This window comes from Macaca nemestrina, chromosome 10 (assembly GCF_043159975.1).
Source record: "Macaca nemestrina isolate mMacNem1 chromosome 10, mMacNem.hap1, whole genome shotgun sequence".
NCBI classification, from domain to species: domain Eukaryota; kingdom Metazoa; phylum Chordata; class Mammalia; order Primates; family Cercopithecidae; genus Macaca; species Macaca nemestrina.
The window spans coordinates 2984969-2991799 of record NC_092134.1 but is presented as its reverse complement, the minus strand read 5'-3'; the positions used below and the strand labels follow the sequence as shown (position 1 = coordinate 2991799).

The 6831-nt window shown below is 49.0% G+C and overlaps 1 long non-coding RNA gene across 1 annotated transcript; it reads right to left on the bottom strand.

The window, feature by feature from the left end:
- Positions 1-243: 243 nt before the first annotated feature.
- On the bottom strand, positions 244-4088 carry LOC139356510 (uncharacterized). The gene is made up of 3 exons (XR_011608469.1): positions 3449-4088; positions 983-3029; positions 244-646 (listed from the first exon to the last, which is right to left on the bottom strand). It is a non-coding gene; the product is annotated as an uncharacterized lncRNA (long non-coding RNA).
- Positions 4089-6831: the final 2743 nt, after the last annotated feature.

Genomic DNA, 6831 nt, shown 5'->3' with positions numbered 1-6831 from the left:
TGGCTCCCCTTCACCTTCCGCCATGATTGGCAGCTCCCTGAGACCTCACCAGAAGCAGATGGCAGCACCATGCTTCCTCTACGTACCATCAAATCCATAGAGACCTGTCCCCTGCAAGCAGCCATCCACACATGCCCACTGCCTACCCTACAGGATTGATGCCCTCTGGCTCATCCTGCGTACCACGGCTCTACTGTGGAACCGTGAGCCAATTAAGCCTCTTTTCTTTATTAATTGCCCAACATCAGGTATTCCTTTATAGCAACACAAAATGAACTAACACAGTAGTCCAAGCCAAGGTGTGTGCAGTCATTGGAAGCAGAGCCAAGGGCTGTCAGCTGCATGGAAGGACGCAGGACCCAGCGTGGGCCTGGCTGCTCCCAAGCACAGGATCCTGAGGTTCTTGGTCATTTTTTCTGCTGCTTATAAGAGAATACATGAAACTGGCTAATTTATTTTTAAAAAGGAATTTATCTCTTACAGTTACGGAGGCTGAGAAGTCCAAGTTTGGAGGGGCACGCCTGGTGAGGTCCTTCCTGCTCGTGGAGCCTCTACAGTGTCCCAAGGTGGTGTAGGACATCCTATGGTGAGGGGCTGAGTGTGCTGGTTTAGCTCTCTCCATTTTCTTATAAAGCCACTAGTCCCACTGCCAAGATAACCCATCAATCCATGAGCAGATTAATCCATTCATGAGGGCAGAGCCCTCTTGGCCCAATCACCTCTTAAAGCCCCCACCTATCAATTCTGCCACATCGGGAATTAAGTTTCTATGCTGCAGGAGACAAACACTCAAACCAGAGCCCTGGGCTTCTTACTCGTCCTCCTCGAACCTGCTTCAACCCACAGCTTCACAACGGGGAAACACAGTGTACATCAAGGACAGTCGTTTTCAAGAAAGAGTGGGGAAAGGATGCTTGTGTCCATCACAGAAGGGGACTGGGTCCCTGGCCACACTGGGATGTGGTCTAATTTGGAAGCAAACCTGCTCATTCGTGTTCATGCGTTTCCACGCTGAGGCTTTGGTGTTCTCTCTCTCTCTCTCTCTCTCTCGGTTTTAATGATGAGAAGTTGGTGATTTTGAGGCTGAAAAGGAGACTGATGGAGTAAAAGTCACCTTTCATCATCACAGTGGGTGCGCTTAGCCACAGTGTCTGAGGATACTGAGGCTCCCGAGGGGCTCGTGGGCAGGAGGGGAGGGGCTCACAGACTACCCGCCCTCATGCACAGGGCCCTCTCTCCTCTGTGGGGGGCTGCCAGGATTTGAGGGATTCCAGTGGGTATCTGCTGTCTCTTAAGAATATCTGTTGAGATAATAAGATTTGATAACGTGCCTGCATCTGTACAACCAGCACTGACATCAACACAGAGAACTGTGAGCTCCTCAGAAGCCCCCCAGCTCCCTGCCATCACCGGCCCCCGGGGTCCCCACTATTCTGACTTCTGTCACCCTCAATCGGTTTTGCCCATGCGTTAATTTTATCCTAGTGGGTGGAATCCTGCAGGATGGACTCCTGCCTCTGGTTTCGTGGCTGGACTTCATGTCTGAGAATTTTCCATGTTGCCTCTAGTTGGAGGTAGTTCGGTTTCACGGCTGCCTTGTATAAATTCAGCACTTGCTCACTTGCCCACCTCCTGATGGGCATTTGTGGTGTGTCCAGCCTGGGGCCTGTGTTAGTCTGCTCGGGTTACCATAACAAAGTGCCACAGTCTGGGTGGCTTAAACCACGGAAATGTATTATCTCACGGTTCTGGAGGATACGGGTCGGAGATCACAGCAACAGCAGGGCCGGTTCCCTCTGAGGCTGTGTGGGGAGGACGTGTTCCAGGCCTCATTCCGCGGCTTGTAGGTGAGCGTTTGTCCCCGTGTCTTCACATTGCCTTCCTGTTGTGGGTTTCTTTGTGTCCAAGTTCTCCCTTCTGATAAGGACTAAGGACTAGGGTCCACCGTACTGACCTCACTTCAGCTTGGTTACTTCTGGAAAGACCCTCTCTCCAAATAAGGTCAATTTCGAGGTCCTGGGGTCAGGACTTATCGCAACTTTTTGGGTGGGGGACAAAATTCAATCCCATAACAGGCTCATACCAATCATACAGCTGTGGGTCCCTCTATATTTTCTTTGGTGAACATACATGTGCATTACTGTTGGGTGATGAGTCCATTTTATTTTTACTTTTTTAAAAACAATGTGTTGCTTTCAGTTTAAAGAGAGTTTAAAACAATCCCAGATCCACCTAGCACAAAATGCTGCATAATCTGCATCCCCAGGAAAGGCTCAAAAGCCCTAATGTGTAGAAGATTGGGCCAAACATGGGTTGTTTTTATTTCTTCATGGCTACGAGCAACAGGTGCTCGGAAGATCCTGGGCTACAGAGCTTTGCTGTGAGACTGGTTGTCAACTTTGGGAGAGCTGACGTTTATTGACTGCTCACTGGGCTGGGCTCTGTGTTAAGGGCTCCACACAGTTCCTCCCATGATTCTGCCAGGACACTCCCTTATTTGGAGGCAGATGAAGAAAATCGGGGTTAGAGAAGCTAAGCCCAAGGTCACACACCAAGTAGGTGGCAGACCAAGGACGTGAACTCAGGTCTGTCTAACTCTGCAGCCTGTGCTCTTAGCCATGAACTTTGACTTCCTCACTGCCACCTATAACAGGAAGCTGCCTCCATGAGAAAAAACCCCTAGCTCAAAAAGGCTTACCCACGTGGATATTAATTAGCTCATAATACAAAAGTCCAGAAATAGACAAACCCAGGTTGGTGACCTCAGTGGGTCAGTGACCACTTGGGAACTGGTTCTTCCCATCATCTCTTGGCATCCTTCGCAGGTTGGCCTTGACCTCAGCTTTGTCTACTCGACATGGCAAGGCGGCTGCAGCACCCCCACGTATCATCACCTCAACCAGCAGCACCCACATGTCCGAAGGTAGAATGTCCATCGCCGGCCCCTTTAAGTGTAGCATAATTCTTTCCCAGGAGAGCCCGCCTCACAGCTGACGTCCCCTAATTGGTCAGAATGATGTCACGTGCCCCTTCCAAAGCCAATCACCAGCAAAGGGAAGTGAATGACCGTAATTGACTTAACTAACTCAATTCTCCCCGAGTCGAGGCTGGGTTAAGGCCTCACCTCCCGCAAGCACAGGCTCCCCGCGTCAGAACGTGACCGGGATTCCCTCAGCCAGGAGGACGGAGGGTTGAGAGCCTGGCAACAGTGTCTGACCGCTGCCAGTCAGCAGCTTCACTGCCAGCTAATCTGGACCGCAGTCCAACCTCCCAGGCTCCCTCATGCTCCACGTGGTTGCCATGGACAGGATGGCAGGAAGCAAAAAATGCAGCTCACCAGCCAGACGCCCTGCCTCGTGCTCCCAAGGGCTGGCTGTGCCCCAGGCTCGGGTTTCAGTGGAATCAGAATGAGCCAGCCGGGCAGCTGGGTCACGGGCCCCTAACTCACCTGCAGACCCACGCAGGTCAGTCTTCACAGTGAGCTCATGGCAGACCTCACCTTTGCTCAAGCCCAGCCCTGCCACAAAGGTGCCTCACCTCCTGCCACCTGCCCTGGCCGTTCCTCCAGCCAACGGCATAAGAATGAAAACTCCCACCAGTTCCATGGGAATGCATATTTGATAAACTGGAAAAATATCAGGCTAACTAAATAAAAGTTAGATTTCCCTGAGCCTCACTTGCTGGTCACTGCCCTGTCACTTCTTAAAGTCACGTGGACTCCATTATTTGTTTATTTTTTTGAGACAGAGTCTCACTCTGTCACCCAGGCTGGAGTGCAGTGGTGTGATCTCGGCTCAGGGCAACCTCCTCCTCCTGGGTTCAAGGGATTCTCCTGCTTCAGCCTCCTGAGTAGCTGGGGCTACAGGCGTGCACCACCATGCCAGCTAACTTTTTGTGTTTTTAGTAGAGATGGGGTTTCACTATGTTAACCAGGATGGTCTCGATTTCCTGACCTTGTGATCTGCCTGCCTTGGCCTCCCAAAGTGCTAGGATTACAGGTGTGAGCCACCACACCTAGTTAATTTTTGTATTTTTTAGTAGAGATAGGGTTTCACCATGTTGGCCAGGCTGATCTTGAACTCCTGATCTCAAATGATCTGCCCACCTTGGCCTCCCAAAGTGCTGGGATTACAGGCATGAGCCACCACACCCGGCAGGGCCCCATTATTACATCACACACAGGGTTCTGAAAGGCAGCAGGGGCCGTCGAGGGTGAAAGTCAGTTGTCTTCTGGGTGCAGCTACAGCTGTTCCACCTGTCACGCAGGTAACCATCCACAGCAAACCGTCAGCTTTTCTCCCTTCAGTTTTTCTCTTTATACTTGAGAATCATGTTTTCACTTGGACCATAAAGACATTTGGGCTAAGTCCAGGAAATAGGATGCTGATAAATGAGGACTGCAGTTTCTTCTCTTGAACCATTGAATACCTCCGCAGGAAGTACACGGGAGAAAATAGGAGGGAGATGGTTTGCACAGGGCTGCAGCAGAGGAGTAAGTCCACTTAGTAGCTTGTCCCTTATTCCTGCACTGCAGGCAGATAAGCCCAACAAGCAAAATGAATCCCAGTTCCCAATCACAAAATTATGTTCTGGGACCACTAAGCTGTAATTGTGGAAAATGAGCCTTACAAATACACATTGTGTTAATCTGTTTTCATGCTGCTGAGAAACACATACCCGAGACTGGGTAATTTATAAAGAAAAAGGTTTAATCAACTCACAATTCCACGTGGCTGGGGAGTCCTCACAATCATGGCGGAAGGCAAAAGGCATGTCTTACATGGTGGCGGCAAGAGAGAGAATGAGAATCAAGCAAAAGGGGCTTTCCCTTATGAAACCATCAAATCTCATGAGATTTATCCACTACCACGAGAACAGTTTGTGAGAGACCACTCCCCATTTTTCAGTTATCTCCCACCAGGTCCCTCCCACAACACATGGGAATAATGAGAGCTACATTTCAAGATGAGATTTAGGTGGGGACACAGCCAAACCATATCAACGTAAAACAAGCATGGGAGAAAAGATGTTTACAAAGGGCTGTCCATATTTAGCTAGCCAAGACTAAAACCGCAGCTGAAATCTACGGTTTCTGATGGAGAAGAAAACCTTAGTAATTTGGTTTTTGTTTTGTTTCATGGAAAGAACACTGACCATAAGACCTGCCATCTTAACACATTTTTAAGAGCGTGATACAGGATTGTTAACAATAAGAACCATGGTTGTTTGTTTTTCTCTGAATTGCTTTTTTATTACGAAGCTAAATGATTTTTAAGAACGAAATTTGAATATAAAGAAAAGAATAGGGCTTTTGACTTTTCTACTACAACTAGGTGGCTTCCTCAAGGCATATGATTGCAAGCCAAGCAATGCTATTTCCAGATGGTAAACAACCCTCATTGTTTACAATCGTGTTGCCTACAAGCCTAGGCAGACGACCCTCGGTACTTACATACACCAGGTACTAGAGAAAAACTGGGAAATGCAGCCAGTGGTCTCAAGGCTTTCAAAAAGGAGACCTTAATAAAGAGTTAATATGAACTGAGTGTTTATCCTGGAGCAGGTACTGTATACAGGGCATGTGGGTGAGCTCCCTGACTCCACACAACAACCTGCGAGGCAGATGCTAACGACTCCTGCATTTCACAAATGTGGAAACTGAGGCAAAGTGGGTGCAGCACCTTGCTCAGGTGGTCCCGCTGGTCCATGACAGAGCCAGGTTTTGAAGCTGAGGGGCCTGGCTCCAGGGCCCAGCTGTCTGCACCGTGCCCCAGTGCCTCGTGTTAGCATATTCAGTGTTATTTTAAGCGGTTCCACTTTCAATCAGAATGACAGCATCACACAGCAAACATCACGTAGGCATTGGTCTAAACCCAGTAGGCACAAAAGGCCCCAAACTGAAGTCAGAAACTGAGTTCAAACCCAGCTTTGCAACCACTGGCTTGGTGACTGTGGAAAGCCACTTAAGCCCTCTGTATCTCTATTTTTCTTATCTCTAAAATGAGCATAAACCTGACGTGTGCCCCAGCGATCTCAGAGTGTAGCCTTGAGGATCAAGTGTGATCACGCACGTGCACGCACTGTGAAGATGTGGCCAGCTTTCCCGGGGAGAGGAATGACAGTGGCAAACACTGTCCTACTTTTAACAGACACCACACATCGGCTCTGTCCCAGATACATGCTCGTGAATGCAGCCAAAAGTGCAGAAACTTCCAAATGATAGAACCCCAGCTTAGTGCTGGGAAATGAGTGAAAACCAAACACCCTCCACACACACCCTTAAAGAGAACAGTCTTAATGTGTTGAGCGTTGCAGTCCCACACGAGAGCAAATGTTGAAGGCAAGGAAAAGGGATAACTTGGATTTTCAGGTGGATCACCTGAGGTCAGGAGTTCGAGACCAGCCTGGCCAACATGGTGAAACCTCATCTCTACTAAAAATGCAAAAATTAGCTAGGCATGGTGGCCAGTGCCTGTAATCCCAGCTACTCAGGAGGCCGAGGCAGGAGAATTGCTTGAACCTGGGAGGCGGAGGTTGCAGTGAGCCTAGATCATGCCGCTGCACTCCAGCCTGGGGGACAGAGCAGGGCTCTTTCTCGAAAAAAAAAAGTAACTGAAAGAAAGTACCAAATCAATATTTCACTCAACGATTTACTTTCCTCCAAGAGCTCTGGCCATCTTGCCAGTACACAGTGGTACAGGTGTGCACACTTGTCATCAACACTGGCATCATCAGCTGTAAGCAAGAGCCTGCATTTGGATTCAGGTGTGTCCTGGCAGACCTGAGAAAGCATCAGAGCCCAGAATGAGTTCATTTCCATAAGGAGTTTTA